This window comes from Bidens hawaiensis, unplaced genomic scaffold (genome assembly GCF_021521415.1).
Source record: "Bidens hawaiensis isolate Kalapana, Puna unplaced genomic scaffold, B.hawaiensis_p1.1 tig00006086_1, whole genome shotgun sequence".
Taxonomy (NCBI): domain Eukaryota; kingdom Viridiplantae; phylum Streptophyta; class Magnoliopsida; order Asterales; family Asteraceae; genus Bidens; species Bidens hawaiensis.
In genome coordinates, this window is record NW_027491405.1 from 736,360 (window position 1) to 752,082 (window position 15,723).

At 34.7% G+C, this 15,723-nt stretch overlaps 1 long non-coding RNA gene across 2 annotated transcripts; it reads right to left on the minus strand.

Moving 5' to 3' along the window:
• Positions 1 to 1,598: 1,598 nt before the first annotated feature.
• On the minus strand, positions 1,599 to 4,663 carry LOC143631522 (uncharacterized). 2 transcript variants are annotated; one of them, XR_013153372.1, is made up of 4 exons: positions 4,308 to 4,663; positions 3,200 to 3,301; positions 2,169 to 2,789; positions 1,599 to 2,126 (listed from the first exon to the last, which is right to left on the minus strand). It is a non-coding gene; the product is annotated as an uncharacterized LOC143631522 (long non-coding RNA). The 2 variants fall into 2 exon arrangements; XR_013153371.1 differs by having other exon boundaries at positions 2,169 to 3,301.
• Between the last annotated feature and the right edge of the window lie 11,060 nt (positions 4,664 to 15,723).

Below are 15,723 nucleotides of genomic sequence, written 5' to 3' on the forward strand. Positions count from 1 at the left end.
TAAAAACAAACATTCATAAACTACCAAAAGGAAGTTAGTGAAACTGGTTATGTACCCATCTTCCAAGAAACATGTGCATGTTCGAATCTTTCCTCAAAACGCTTATTTTTACTAATTGGTTGCAAGCCCAGCCATACTAAAACTAGAGTTTGATCTATAACTTTACCACATGTTACTTTAATTTTTTTATAGAACTGCCAAATATTATTGAAAAAAGAAACGGTGCCTCAAGTGAGTAGCTAGACCCAAGCATACAAAATTCAAGAAAGAAATACAAAGCAAAATTAACGAACATGACAAGTCCATTTTATGAGTCATACATTTTGTTTATCCCATTTTTTAAGACTTTATTATATAAAGAACCTTTACATTTAAAATAAAAAAATGTTAGGAAAGACTCGCATTCGTTTAAGTATTCTTTGGTACAATACTTTTGTTTTATTTATTGATATCGGAATTATTGTTGTACATGTTATTGAGTTTATATATTTAGGGCCCATTTTTTAATCACCCCAAGCCCATAAATTCTTATGGATTCTTGGGGACTGCCCTGCCTTAACACGTCTCACCGACCCATATCGGTCAGCCTTAGGCTAAGAGGTATACACCCGTCAACACCAAAAAATACATCATTCTCTGTCATTCTCCATCATTCCATTATTTAATAATAAAAAGAATTGAAGAAGAAAAAGGGAAAAAAAAAGTTTGATTAGGAGACCCCTTGCATGACCATATTGGGGGAGGGGGCAGTGTTTCAGGGAGACCCCTTGTGTTAAGAGTGCCACCTAAGCAGCCACGTCGGACCCTTAATCACCCCTACTGACACATACCGGTCAGCCTTAGAAACAAACCTATTTTATATTAAACAAACACACATATTTAAACATTGCCATATTTTTGCTAATGAATTAATATTATAACATAAAAAACAAAGTTGGTACTAAAACTGAAACGAGAAATCATAGATTCACAAATAAATCAATTTGTATCATATCCGGTATCAGTTTTATTGACGTGACATTGTGACAGTAATTGTATTGGTAACATGAAATGAAGAGTATTGGAACCAATATCACGCCCCTCTCAATCGTTTTTGGGTTTGATCATGGGAGTCACATTTCTTGGTGACTCTTCATCTAGAAAGGTAGATGGTTAATCTTTCAACACAAAAAATTTGAACTTAACCATTGGATAAATAATTGTTTTGAAGCTTATGCAGTATGATGAATCAAAACGAGAAAGGTAAATCTTCATTTATGGCAATTGTGAAATTTCTTATGGAAAACTATTATAAGAAATGTTTGTAATCACACATCTAAATTTTTAGTGATCTTGGGATATGCTTATACTAATCCAATATGTTACTTCATCGATAAACGAAACCTGTTGATGACCGGATGTTCTTGAATCGTTAGATTTTGTTGCGCAGTGTTATCGGAGCCGTTATAATTGCTACTGGATTTTATATAGTGATACAAAGAGGAGAAAAAAGATACATGACTCATGGAGGATGGTTTGGATATTTCAGAAGAACCTAGATCATTTGACAAAACTGCCCATCTCCTTTCATAAATCTTATGGTTTGATGAAAACAAACTAACATAAGATCTGTTTGGTTGTTTTATAAACTTGCGTTTAATAGTCGATCATAAATTCATAATCACAAGTCTTTCATTAGATGATTATATTTGATTCGCTAAAACAAGCATACAAGACTAGTTAGTAACCACAAACTCGAAAAACTAGAGAACACACGACACAAGATCAATACACAGTCCAACTGCAGATCAACCACCAAAGCTCATAACTTTTAAAGAACCAACCATAGAAAATCAAATAAAGAAAAAAAAACATGGTCAGTGGACGACTCAATCACCATACAATGTGAGGGTAAATTTTAACAAATTAAACTCTTAATTCTCAGGTCAACAATTAATCTACTAACCTATATATTGTGGATTTATGGGGGTACATAAGATACATCAAATTAATGGTGATCGGTAATTCGGTATGTGTTTTAAGTTAAAACAGAAAATCATATCTATATTGTATTAACCAAAGTTAGAAAGAGATTGACTGGAAAGTGTTTTAACTTAAATTAGTATCATTTTTTAAAATTTATCAACCTTGTGAAGATGTATACACATTTGGATATATATATAAACAACTCTTCAAAAATGACCCAACACATCTCTTTTGTTTTATAGAAACCAATCTTCCCAACCAAGTTAAGAGCAAGAAATGTTCAAAATGGAATATCTTTTAATATTGGTTCGTTGTTTTAAGATCTTCCCAACATCTAAAAAATATAACCAAAAAACACATCCAATTTAGAATAATGTTTAAATAACATATATACCAAGTTTTTTGTCTCATATTCACACATTTTGTCTAATATTTGATCCTTGTTGCAAACTATTTACTAAGAATAATGGTCAAAACTACAGCAAAAATAAAAACCAAATATGATGATTGAGAAATAGAATCACCCACCAGCCAAACAGAATATTCCAATATCAACATAATTATATACCTCTACATTTTTTTTCTACAAAACCATTATTCAGATTGTTGGTCTAAACTATCCCTGCTCACACTTTTATATATAAAATAGGGTGAATTTGTAGGGTCGGGTCAATGGGTCGGGTCCATATTTTGTTACCAAAATAGAAAGAAAAGGTGTAGGTTGAAGGTAAGTAATAAAGAGACCAAGAATTTACTTTAAGAAAGTTTTGATGACGTATCGGTTTTGGGTCCATATGTTGCGTCTGTATTCGCAGCTGAGCTTCCTGCACGTGATATCTGTCCATTATTAAGACAGTCTAAAACAGTGAGGTGGTCATTTCGATCTGTTTACTTACAAACATGTCGGTTCGGGTTATGCTTTATAATAGGTCAAAAAGGTTGATATAAAAATATCACCAAAAGGGAAGCTGGTTAATACGGGTTAGGTTTTGTCTTTAAAAGGTCAAATGACTCAAATGGGTCAACTTTAAAAACACAAAAATAAAAAAAGGGGAATCGGGTCAAACGACACGTTATCAACAAAAAATATTTTTAAAAAGGTGATCCCAATCAACCCAACTCAATCCGACCCGTCTCAACCAGCACAAAGTTGACCAGTTTTTACCCATTAGTCAACACTGAAGACAAGTTTGCTTTGCCTTACCATTAATAATATGAGGGTAATAAACTTTACCTGAATTTTCTTTGCTTCAAACTTATGATACAATAGTTTTTGACTTTGTTGTTACACACATCGGTTCGTTAGCTTCATCTGGAAAGTTTTGGTCCGAAAATTCTGCAAATAAATAAATGAATTTGAGTTTCTCACGGAAACTAGTGAGATATATACATTTTAACAATTTAATATTTGTATTGTTTCTTGTTGTATAAAGCAAATGGGGCGCCCAAAATCATATCTATATTTCTTGTTATGCCATATAAATGAGGACCACAAGATAAAGATGTTCAACGGTGGAAAAGTAAATGACTTTATTGCAATTTATAAAGTTTCGGTTGTTATAAAGATGATCTTGCACTTTTTCAAGTTTTCTTCCCCGTCACACGGTTTTCTTACTCTTGATGATACTTAATTAAATTTACCACACTTTTGGTTTCTAAGCCAAAAGTATATAGCTCAATATCTAACTTAAAATAGGAAACCGTGTCACGCCTTTTAGTGCACTAAATAACTTTAATCGTCACGCCTTTTAACCTACCTAGTTCCATGATCCATTTAGTAGCGGGGTGACTTTAACCGTCACACCTTTTACAACCCTAGAAAAAAGTTATCAACTAATGAATCTAATACAAACTCAACCATCGGGGAGGGGTGTGGGGGTGGTAAGTGTCTCAAGCCTTCTTAAGGAGGTCTTAGGTTCGAATCCAGTTTCCACTGGTATTTGTCATTAACCCTATTGTTAGCAGGGTGACGCGGTTCTAAATCTCAATGGATCGTGGCAACAATGCCACTCCGCCCCTGGTGGGGTCCCATGAGTTTTCCAGTGCCAGAGACTCACCACTATCAGAAAAATTTACAAACGCGTTCATAGAGAATCAAGCCTTAAATGATATCCCGCAAACTTGGAAATATGCAAGTAAAGTTCTAAGGAAACATCATTAGATGGATAAACTTATTAACTAATTAAACAAGAAAACATGTTATTACCATATACGCGCTGCATGAACATACTTAAGACACGAAAATTAAGTGTTAGAAAATCCGAGATTTCCTGTCCCTACCCGCACGTGTACCCATGAAAACTATTTGGACACATACGTTAACAGGAAAGATTAATAATCACCTTCAAAGTAATTAAGCGATTTCCCATGCTGTTCAAAAGTCTGCTCTGTACTGATTCCAGCCTCATTGGAAAAACTATTATTGTCCCGTGCGCACAAACTCGTAGCAATGGTGCGGTCCTGCATTTTGGTTGCTCTCACAAAGCATTGTTTACCTGCACGCTTTGAATGTTTTTTCAATATAGACCGGCGCAACTGCTTAACAAAAGATGATTCCAAATGATCAAGATACAGATCATGCTTCTCGTTTGTCCATGCTATCTGTTACAAGATGACAGCTCACTTACAAATCCATATTGCCATTATTTAAGAAATTATAAGTAGTGTTTCATATGGCTTAAAAAGGTAGGAACGTAAAATACATTAACCCATAGTCACACCGATCGCGGTACGGTCCGGTACGCGGTACGAAAACTGGTACGCAGTTCGTGCAATTTAAAAATCCGGTACAAGAGGGGGTAGGCTCATTCGGAACGCCAATTCGGTACGCGGTACGGTGTACCATATAGTCCGGTATACTGTATCATATACAAAACAATTTACATATATTTTTTTAATAGTTTTCATAAGTTTCTAATATAAGTAAACTAAAATTTAATTTTTGATAAGCTTTATTTATGGTTAATATGTAAATAACATATATATACAAAATTAAAGGTAAATTTATAATAATAACTATAACTTAAAGGGTGTAGAATGTAAATTTAGTATGTTGAAACATTTAGGTTCGTGATGTTTAACTTTAACTTTAACTTTAACCTCTTCCGTCACAGCCTTCTTCCTCGGAAAAAAAAAGCATTCAATTCGTTGAAAAATTAGTGAAAACAGGCCGTTGAAATTTCAATCAGCGAATTAATCAACCAAGTACGAGTTTCATACAATTGGGAACGCGATTGCAAACATTCTGGAACGCAATTTACATGCCAAAAATACGATTTGGTATAAAATCGGAAACTATGAATTTTAGCGATCCAGATCGCGTTTTCATAGCGATCGGTACTACTTTGTACCCGTTTCCGGTACGTACGATCCGGAACGAAGATCGCAGGGACTATCACGTTTCCTGTGACTATGCATTAACCCTTATATTTTTCCTAGGGGTTTTACAACAGAATTGATACGTCATCACACACGTGAAACTATATTTGACCTAAACACCTTTATTGCAATGTTTCACATTAGAAATACATATATCTGCATGAAGCTGGTTAGGTTCTAATATACGCAGGAAACAACCAAGGGATAATTGTAATTAAGCCAAGTTGAAGATTCAGGTCTCAATATGCGTAACAGGGAGGAAGCCATTCAATTCCACACAAACACTCGGACGCAATTTCTTTTTCTTTTTTCTCTTTCGCAGATATAAAAAACGTTCATAATAGGGTAAAAACTCAAAAGCACTTGAACATAGAATCACCCAATCTTATCACAGTTTTAGAGTGTCTTTAGGTTAAGGAAAGAAGTGGCAACTAGCAAATGAACTTGGATAAGCATATCTAACAGATTAGGAAGCGGAAAATGCGTGACTTGTTTAGCAAGTTGAACTCACTCGATCAGTGATTCAAGAAAACAACAGCCAAAACTTAATGTCCACCATCTTCATTTGGCGAAATGCAATTCCAATGATAACCTAACACTAAATGAAACTTTTGCTCATTTACTTATCATATATATAATAAGTAAGCAAAGAAAAAGACTGAATCAGGAAAACCTATTGAAAACATGTAATAAGTTTATTCGTATTAAAGTTTGATCTGAAACAGGTTTGACAAATGATGATAACTTGTTAGTTTAAACCTACATCTTTCTGTTTGTCATACAGTTAATGTTGTTATAGCTATTAATTCAACAAAATCTCACGATTTCCTTGTATTGTAACCTAATTACCAAATATAACATGTATACTAATTACTAAACAATGTAAATGTAACACCCCAACCCGGAGCAGGCTGACGTGTCACTATTACAGATATCATAGACCAAACAAAAATCATTTAAATGAAATGAAAAGAATCCCATGGCAACCAAAAGAGTTAAAAACACTGGAAGAAATTCTAAGTCAAATTTATTAAATGCTTAAATAAAAGAAAATTAAATCAAGTCCTTATTCTTGAGCTTCATTTTACTCTCATCACTGATCTCCCCGATTTCCCGAATTACCTGATAGCAAATAAGACAGATACAAACAAGAAAATACGGCTGAGCCAAAAATTGCCCAGTAACGGAGAGAACAATAGTACAGGTAAAGACATACATAAGACAAAACACATACTAAAATAAAACTGAAACTATTGCGGATATAAAACCACGTTTTAGACCGAACTATAATTAAATGCGAAACATAATCCGATACACGATCAGGACGTAATCTGAATATACTCAAATTTAACCAAATGCATATACACATATCAAAACGGACCAGAAATATAGCAAAACAAAATATAATTACTAAAATACACGACGATGATGTTAAAATAAATAGGTCGCATAATACGGAAGCACTCAGAGCCTAAACAGAGGGGTACACAGCTAGCTAGTCCATGCACCAAGGAGACGGTGTGGGTGGCGTGCACACATTGTTCCATCTCAAACAGAAGTCAGGAGTCAGGAGTCAGGAGTCGGAGCTAAGATCGATCTATACGCCTCTAAGTGGCCAAGGTACTACATGAGTACTTTCAGAGACGCCGTGAACTTTGATTACGCACTGTCACGATAAGTGCCATGTCGTTGACGCCCCAACGACAAGTCAGAATTTGCTCGGGTAACAAAGTACTAAAGATAACACCATATAACTAAACATATTCAAACCAGAACATGCAATAAAGAGTACAAAATAAATAATCTATTGCATGCTACAAAAATATATTATATAATATAACTGAACTCAAAATATAACTTTCGCGTAACAAAAATCCGTACTACAAAGTAACAGAATAGAGTCAATACTATAAATAAACGAAAACAGAAACCGTAACGAAGTAACGGAATATAATTTATACTATGAGTGACAGAAACCAGAAACCGTACTACCAAGTAACAGAATATAATTAATACTAAGAGTAACAAAAACAGAAACCGTACTACGAAGTAACAAGAAACAGAATCCGTACTACGAAGTAACGGAATGTATATATAATACTAAGAGTAAACGATAACAGATTCCGTACTACGAAGTAACGGAATGTATATATAATACTAGAGTAAACGATAACAGATTCCGTACTACGAAGTAACGGAATATAATTAATACTAAAAGGAAACAAAAACAGAATCCGTACCTTAAACAAAAGTGAAAACCAAAGTAAAGTCAATGTTGTCCGCCAATTGTATGAGAACCTATGGTTTATTTACATTTGAATTTAGATATACGAACATAAATTACGATGCATGATTCGTTGATTTTTTTTCCTGGGATGACTCTTTTAAGAATCCATAAAACGTTTTTGGTCATATGCTTATTTCGGTGGTTTATATAAGATTATTAAAGCTTTCAAAAAAAAATAACAAGTACCAATAAGTAAATATTGAACTTTAATTCTCTACCTCATTATAAAGGAATAAAGTAACTGGATTCGAAATATTATTTATTCATTTACTTATAATCACAAAGACTTTCATGTTTAATTTATTCATAAAACATCCAAGTTTCAAATTTTGATTTAAAGTCATACGTACAGGCTGCCATATATATCAATATGGTGCTTCTGTTAACTTTAGCCTATATACATTAACATGCACGTGAACACTACAACCTATTAAATTTTAATATGAAAATAGTCAGTTAGCAAGCAACACACGTGAACCCTTTTCCTCTTTTCTTTAATAACATGCATGGGTTATCAATAAGTATAGTTTCTATTTAAACAATTTTTTTCTATAGCCGGAACAAATCAACGATCATACGCCCACATCCGAACAACTAAATTAGGCGTACATGCCAGAGGAAAAGGAGCGGACGGTTACCTTAGCTGTCAAACAAGTCGGTGATGTACGTAAACGTGACAGCGACTAAATCGGTTTCTCTCAACAAAACAAATCGAAGGCGGAACTTGAACGGTGGTGGTACGTGATGCGGATGGTGACTTACTCGTGGAAGGAGAACGGTGGTCGGTGCTTGAGGGAACCAGAAACGAGTGGCAGTGCACGGCTTATGCCGCCGAAACTAAATGCAAACTAACGAAAAAGGCGTTGGTGTCTGACTTGCAGCGGGCGTTGGTGGTAGTGATCAGGCGATGGTTTCTTGCTAGCGCATCAATGGATGGAGGTTGTGCGGTTATTATGAGCAAGGAGAGTTTTTATAGGAATATATATTGCCGATTAGAAATTTGAATTAAAGGTTTCGTCATCCAGATTTTTTTAGACTAGTTTGTTGACACAATTTAGACTTATTAATAGGAAAAGATTAAGTCAAGGCATTCAAATTATCTTGGTGTGGAATAAAACACGTGCCGATCGAATATTTGATTATATTCATGTTTCTTTGTGACGTACTTTATTTAAATTATTAATTGTTTCCTCGTAATAGATTCTAATTGAAACATAAAAAAAATATCAAAACTCAAATATAAGTATTCGTATACAATTTCTAAAATTTTAGAGTTATTAGACTATTACTATCTTAGAAGCATTCCGGGTTATTATAGTAAACCTAATCAACATCTCCCTCCAATTAAGAGTCAAGATAAACGTTAATCAAAGGTAGCACAGAGATATGTATGTATATAATATACAGCAGCATCAGTTCAAATATCTTGGTTGAATTTCCAATCGGATGAAACCTAATTTCAGAATTCTCAACGGATAAAAAGGAGTCCGATTCCTCCGATGGATTAAACTCGGTAACTGACTGCGTTCCATCTGTTTAGAAAGGTAAAAAAACACTGCAAAAGCTTCTTTTCTATCAAGTACCAATTTAGGGGCGGAGGAGAGAAGAAGCGGTTAGAAAATACACACATGACGTCACTTTTACACGTGCTATGTATGCCACGTCATATAGGGCAAATAGGAACACACAATATCTTCGCATACTGTCACCCAGATATTCTTTTTTTTTAATCTAATTAATCATCATCTAAATAAATTCATATCATCCGCACATATCACCTTAATTATAGTTTATAAAAACAACCAGTTACCGGATGGCGGATGCACCAATTGACAAAAACTCATTCACGCCCGGATCATATTCAGTGCTAGTGAGCCGGCCCACTATCAATTCTAGGGGAAACTCACGCCTGGAGGCTAGAGGTCCACTATGGTGAAACTCATGCCTCACGTACAACATTTTGTTATGAATGATGCTTGAACTGGCGACGTAGAGAAAGTCACTAGGACAACGCTAGAGCACTGCTGCTTTTGGTTATAGTTACATACTTGCATGTGTTAGATTAGGACTGACATATCGTGTATACCCGTACACGATAAGACATGAACACCAAACATATATACATGTATACAACACGAAAACTTATCGTGCACCTATTTCCAAAACACGAACCTCTTAATACTAGATATACACAAAAGATCTGGATGTGCGTCGCTATTGTTTGTGGTGTCTGGACGCTGGATGTGCGTGGAGCCTATTTCAATGTATTATTTAGGCTTAATATTTAGGTATATAATATATCATTTATAATATAACAATTACAAAGAATTTTGAGCAACAAGTGTTGTACCCTATGCTTGTAGTGTGTACTAAGCTTCCCCTGATCTTGGTTTGCCAGGTGTCGTACAAAGATGCTACGTGTCTCTTTTATCTAGAATTTAGCCCCCTGTTTCACCTTTCACCGCTTGCACAACAAATTTCCACTTCATATTCATCTCTCATATAATAAAATAAAACACTTACTTTTTAAATATTTCTCAGGCTTCTCTCTACAGTCATCGGAATTAACCAGCAGCCGGTCCGGTGGATGGGTTTAACGATGTCGGGTTCTTTCTGGGAACCCTAGGCGGCGTTTGTGTTAGTCGCCACCACCGTCTCGTCGCTTGGTCTCACCACCGCTTTGTAGAGAGACGGAAACGTAGTTGCCGGAGGCCTTCCAGCCGTCTATGGCGGCGGCGGACGACGACTGTGTAAGCCAGTGGCGTTGCATGTTTAGTTTCTGTCTCTATCTGTGACAACATCAAACATCTACTTGAACCAGACTCCCCCTTTGACCGGCCGCATTTTGTTCCACCGGCTTAATATTAAGAACGACTCTCGCCTGGAAAGACTCATTAGGTGCTCCGATATGGTAATCATCATTCTTTGTGTTCATTTGCCCTAATTTTAATTGTTGTGTGGAAGTGAAAAAATGAAAATAATAAAAAATTTTGTTATTGTTGCTTCATTCTTCGACAGTGATGGTGGATTCAGGCGGCAGTGGTCGTCGTTTCAGGAGATGGTAAATGTTTCCCTCTCTTACTCAATTTTTTGGTTAATATATCTTTAAAATCTCGACTTGACTGATGATTATGATGCAATTATTTCTCAATCCATTTGGGATTGCTAAACTGCCTCTTAAATTTGATCCTTTTATTTTGAAAAATTTATATTGTTATTGGTTGGTTTGGTAAGTTGAGTATATTTTTTTGTTTTTCTGATCTAAGGTTCATGCTGTTTTGTTTGTCTTTCAATCAGGGAATGCAGAGTTGGAAGAGGAATGTGGATCAGTTTGGAGGATTATCAATTTTATTGATGCACTTTGCGCCATACTACGATTGTGAGTCGGTGGTCAGTCTATGGTGGCAGCGGCGAAGCATTGTGTTTTGGTGGTTTGTGGATGGGTTACGGTTTTTGTACAGCTGCTGTACTTCATGCTTATCGAGTGTGTATGTTTGTTTCTCTTGCTTACGATAGTGGTCGTTGGCGGTCCGAGAAGCAGGTCTATGGTGGCTAGCAAGTTGTTTACCGAACCTGAGCCTCTTCGGATTGCATAAGTTTGATATGTTTTTATTTGTTTGTGTAAACGGACTCAGGCTTGATTTGTTGCTGTTAGGTATATGCTAATTGAATTCAAGTTGAATGATCGAAATCGTTTTAAAAAAAAGTTAGGTTGTGGTTCCTGTGTGTATGATGTAGGTGTAAAGTCTAATTAGAAATATTTGTGATTTAAAGATCTTGACTATGTTTAACTTTCTTGATTTTGATGATTTTCAACTAGCTTTAATGTGCCTTACTTTTAAAGGAAATCCTACTATTTCTTGATTTTGATGATTTTCAACTAACTTTAATGTGCATTACTTTTAAAGGAAATCCTACTATTTCTTGATTTTGATGATTTTCAACTAACTTTAATGTGCATTACTTTTAAAGGAAATCCTACTACTTTGTGAAGGTATTTTTGTATTGATAATAGGTTAAAATTTGTTGATGTCAAACGGTTACCAGTCAACCAAAGCGAGTTCTTTATCGAATTTGGAAACATGGAACTTGATCACCCCTCCCCCGCAACGCGAGGGTGAAAAATACTAGTTATATACATTTATAGAAAGAAATCTAATCAGTTACTAACAACGTTGCAAATTACAAACAAGTTTATATTATTGTATCTATTCTTTCACGAAAAAAAATAGTTTAGATTACAACATGAACTTATCCCGATTAAAACCTAATTGTTAAAGTTAAGTAATTCATTAGTGGTGATAGATTAAACGAAGATCATAATTATATAGTGCATTACCTTGAAATATTGAATAAAAATTGATCTTGGCTGCTAGGTATTGAGCGTAAAGAAGGAAGATGTTGATCTAGGAATGATTGAATGGTTGTTGGCTAATAATTAACCCTATACGAAATAAGGTTCGGTAATTTTATTTAAAATGTTTTTAATATTACGGTCCTTCAGTTCCATGTCTAGAACCATCAGTTTTACCCAAAACCAACCGCTAACCATTTAATGCAAATACTAAGAACCGAGAACCATAAGGTAACACACGTTAGCGGTTTTGTGGCACCGGTTGATTCCGGTTCCTCGGTTCAGGCGGTTCCGAACCATTTCGTGCTCACCCCTATTCGTGTATACTTGTTTAGCACACGAACCTGTTAAGGTCATGCATAATACATGTTAAAGTCGTGTATGTTCGTGTCGCATATTCGTGTACGTGTCTAAATTGCCATCTCTATGTTAAAGCATTCACAACATGTACTCCAAAATATGTGAGGGAGTTCTCTATATTATATAGGGTAATTGTAAGTGGTTGTGAGTAAAGGAGATAGAAAATGTCATTGTTCATAAGTAAACTTTGAGAAGCACGGTTCACCCTCTATAATTTTTAAATATTTGTTGAAAGTTGTTGCGAGTTAATGAGAGAACATGTAATAATAAAGTTGTAAAAAACATTATTTAAATGAATAAGTAGAAAGAAAAAAGTAGTGATTTTTAGTATAATTATAGAGATGAAGATGAAGAAACTACTACGAATGCTCTTACGAATATCTTTAAAATTAGATCGATAATTAAGCATCTTGTTTTATCATTAGACGAGTCAAACCGGAATCCACATTGTTAAATAAAAACTATACTTAGTTGATAAAAATACTACATTAGAAAAAAAGTCATATACGCATTCAAGTTTTATGTTAATTAATTTATTTATTTTTAGGATATTGGTTTTTAATACTTTCAACTTTCATTCGTTGACTAATAACACTTCTAACTTTCGATTTGTTACCCACAACTCCAACTTTCCCCCTATTTGTTTTTGTCATTCCCACACTAACGGACGACTAACGTTGTTAGTGGAATCCGATTTTCTGGAGAATCTCACTTTTTTAGTGAAGCATACAATAGGAAACAGAGAAGACCGACGTAGGGCGGCTAGGGTTTCCGACAAATCTCGATTTTTCGGTGAAGCATATGATCGAAAACAAAGAATAGGGAGGCAACGTAACTAGGGTTTCGCCGTAGCTGGCAACAACTTCTGATTCAAAGTGGTTCAGACATCTATCGAGGCGGTTGCAGCAACTTCAAGGTCCAATTGACGCAAAGAGAGGATCAATCGATAAGACGCAAAGGCGTTCCGACAGTTGTGAAGTGCATCTGGAATTCTGGTATGATTTCCTGTCACAACGGTTTTCCAGTGAGGCTGCAACTCAATCATAAAATGTCCACATCGGCATCTCCCCTAACAACGTTAGTCTTCCGTTAGTGGGGGAGTGGGAAAAAATACGTTGAAAATTGGGAGTGTTATCAGCCAACAATGAAAGTTGAGAGTATTAAAAACCAAATCCCTTTATTATTATTTATTTTAGGAAAATTGGAAATAAATGAACTCACCTTTTGTGTATTGGCCGATAATAATCTTACCTTTAAAAATCACCATCAACTATCAAACCTCTCAACTATTTTTGTCTCAATGGACCTTCATTAAAAAACACTTAACATAGTTAAGTTTTTTTTCAAGTTTCAAACCGATTTTTTAAGGCTTTTGATCGAAAGAAGGATACGAGACGACTGACGTAAAAGTTATCTCGAAACGGTGATCCAAACGACGAAAAAATGTTTCAATTCGGGTGTTTGAATTTCCAATTATCAAAAATCAAGTCATTTGAATCATTGTTTTGAGATAAGTTTTACATTAGTCGACTCGTATCCTTCTTCCGATCAAAAGCGCTAAAACATTGGTTTAAAACTCTGACACATTTAATAACGCTAAGTGCTTTTTAACGGAGGTCCAATGAGACAACAATAGTTGAAAGGTTGGACCGTTGATACTTGATAGTGATTTTTAAAGTTGTGATTATTATTGGCCAATACACCAAAAGTAGGATTATTTATTTCCAATTTGCTTAATCGATATTTCTTAGTTTCTTACACACAAATGCCAAAGTTATATCTAAAGAAAACTATGATTTGCCTCCTTATGTAATATGGGCGGGCTACCATTGAACCACTAAAAACTATATTGCGCATGTTGGACCCATGTGTTTTTCTGGTGGGATCAGTATGCTCTTTGTCGTGTAATTGTTGGTTAAATGGCCAATATACCCTTCAGCTTCATCATCGACATTCAACATCAAGAACCCTAACACGAACACAAACCCAGAAAATCTCCGGCTAAGAACTCTAACCCAAACCAAGAAAACACATAAATCTTATTCAAACACATAAATTAACATCATCAACATACCCACTTAAACCCAAGTGGGTATTTTATACAAACCCATAAATCTTATATCACCACCACTATACATAATTTCGACAGAGGTGACTGCCGGAAAATCAAGAACACGTTGCCGGAAGTTCAAGAAAGATATCCGGATCTGAATTTGGAGTTGAGAATGAGTCGGCACACTGCCGCTATCGGCAACAACCGCCACCACCACCGTCTTCATCCTTCACCGTCGTCATCTTCATCCACCACCACCATCTTCATCCGCCTCAACCACCACCGTCTTCATCCACCACTATGATTCCTTAGTGTTTAGAATTGATTCCAAGCTACAAAATTTGAAAAACCCCAAATTATTTTGATACCCTAGGTTATGAATATTCACGACTCATGCAAACTGGAAGAAAATCGACACATGGGTTTTGTTCTTCTCGAAAAATCACTCAAGATCCATATAATTTTTTTTATATTTGGTAGTGATTTTAGAGAAGTATGGCAGAGAGAAGATGATGAATATGGTGTTCTTGAGGATGAAGTTGAGAAAATGATGATGATGATGATGATGATGATGGTGTTCACAGGAATAATAATGATGGTTAAAGAGCTGCTCTATTATTATTATTATTATTATTATTATTATTATTATTATCTAATTACTAAAGTGTCCTTTAACTAACGGTCAACTTAAAAACATGGGTTCAGTACGCGCAACAAGTGGCTCATATCAATGTTATAAAAAACATATGGGTTCAACATGCACAATTTAGTTTTTAGTGGCTCAATGGTAGCCCGCCCATGTTACACATGGAGGCAAAGCATAGTTTTCTCTTGTTTCAAAAATTCTCTTAGGATCATCACTATATATATATATATATGTGTGTGTGTGTAGGATTAGGATAATGTGGGAACTGTTTTGAAATTTAGAACTTTGAAAATCATTTTGGACTAAAAATACTCTTTTTAAAAAAAACAAAAAACAAGTAAAAAAACCAAAATTTTTTATTTTTCATCCCTGTTTCATAGAAAATTAAAAAAAATATCGGTTTAGCAAAATTATACATATAAGTATAATACGTGTTTTTTAATTTTATACAAGTTATTCTTTATACACATATGCGCAATTAAGATAAATGCTAATGTACATATGTGTACATTATGTAAATCGAGATTAAATAAAAATATACATATGTGTATAATTAAGATTTTTTTATGAAATCGGGATGAAAAATAAAAAATTTTGATTCTTTTATTTTTAAAAGTTTTTTTTTTGTTTTATAAATTTTTTAATACATCTTTTAAAAGTTTTTTTTTTGTCTCAAAATG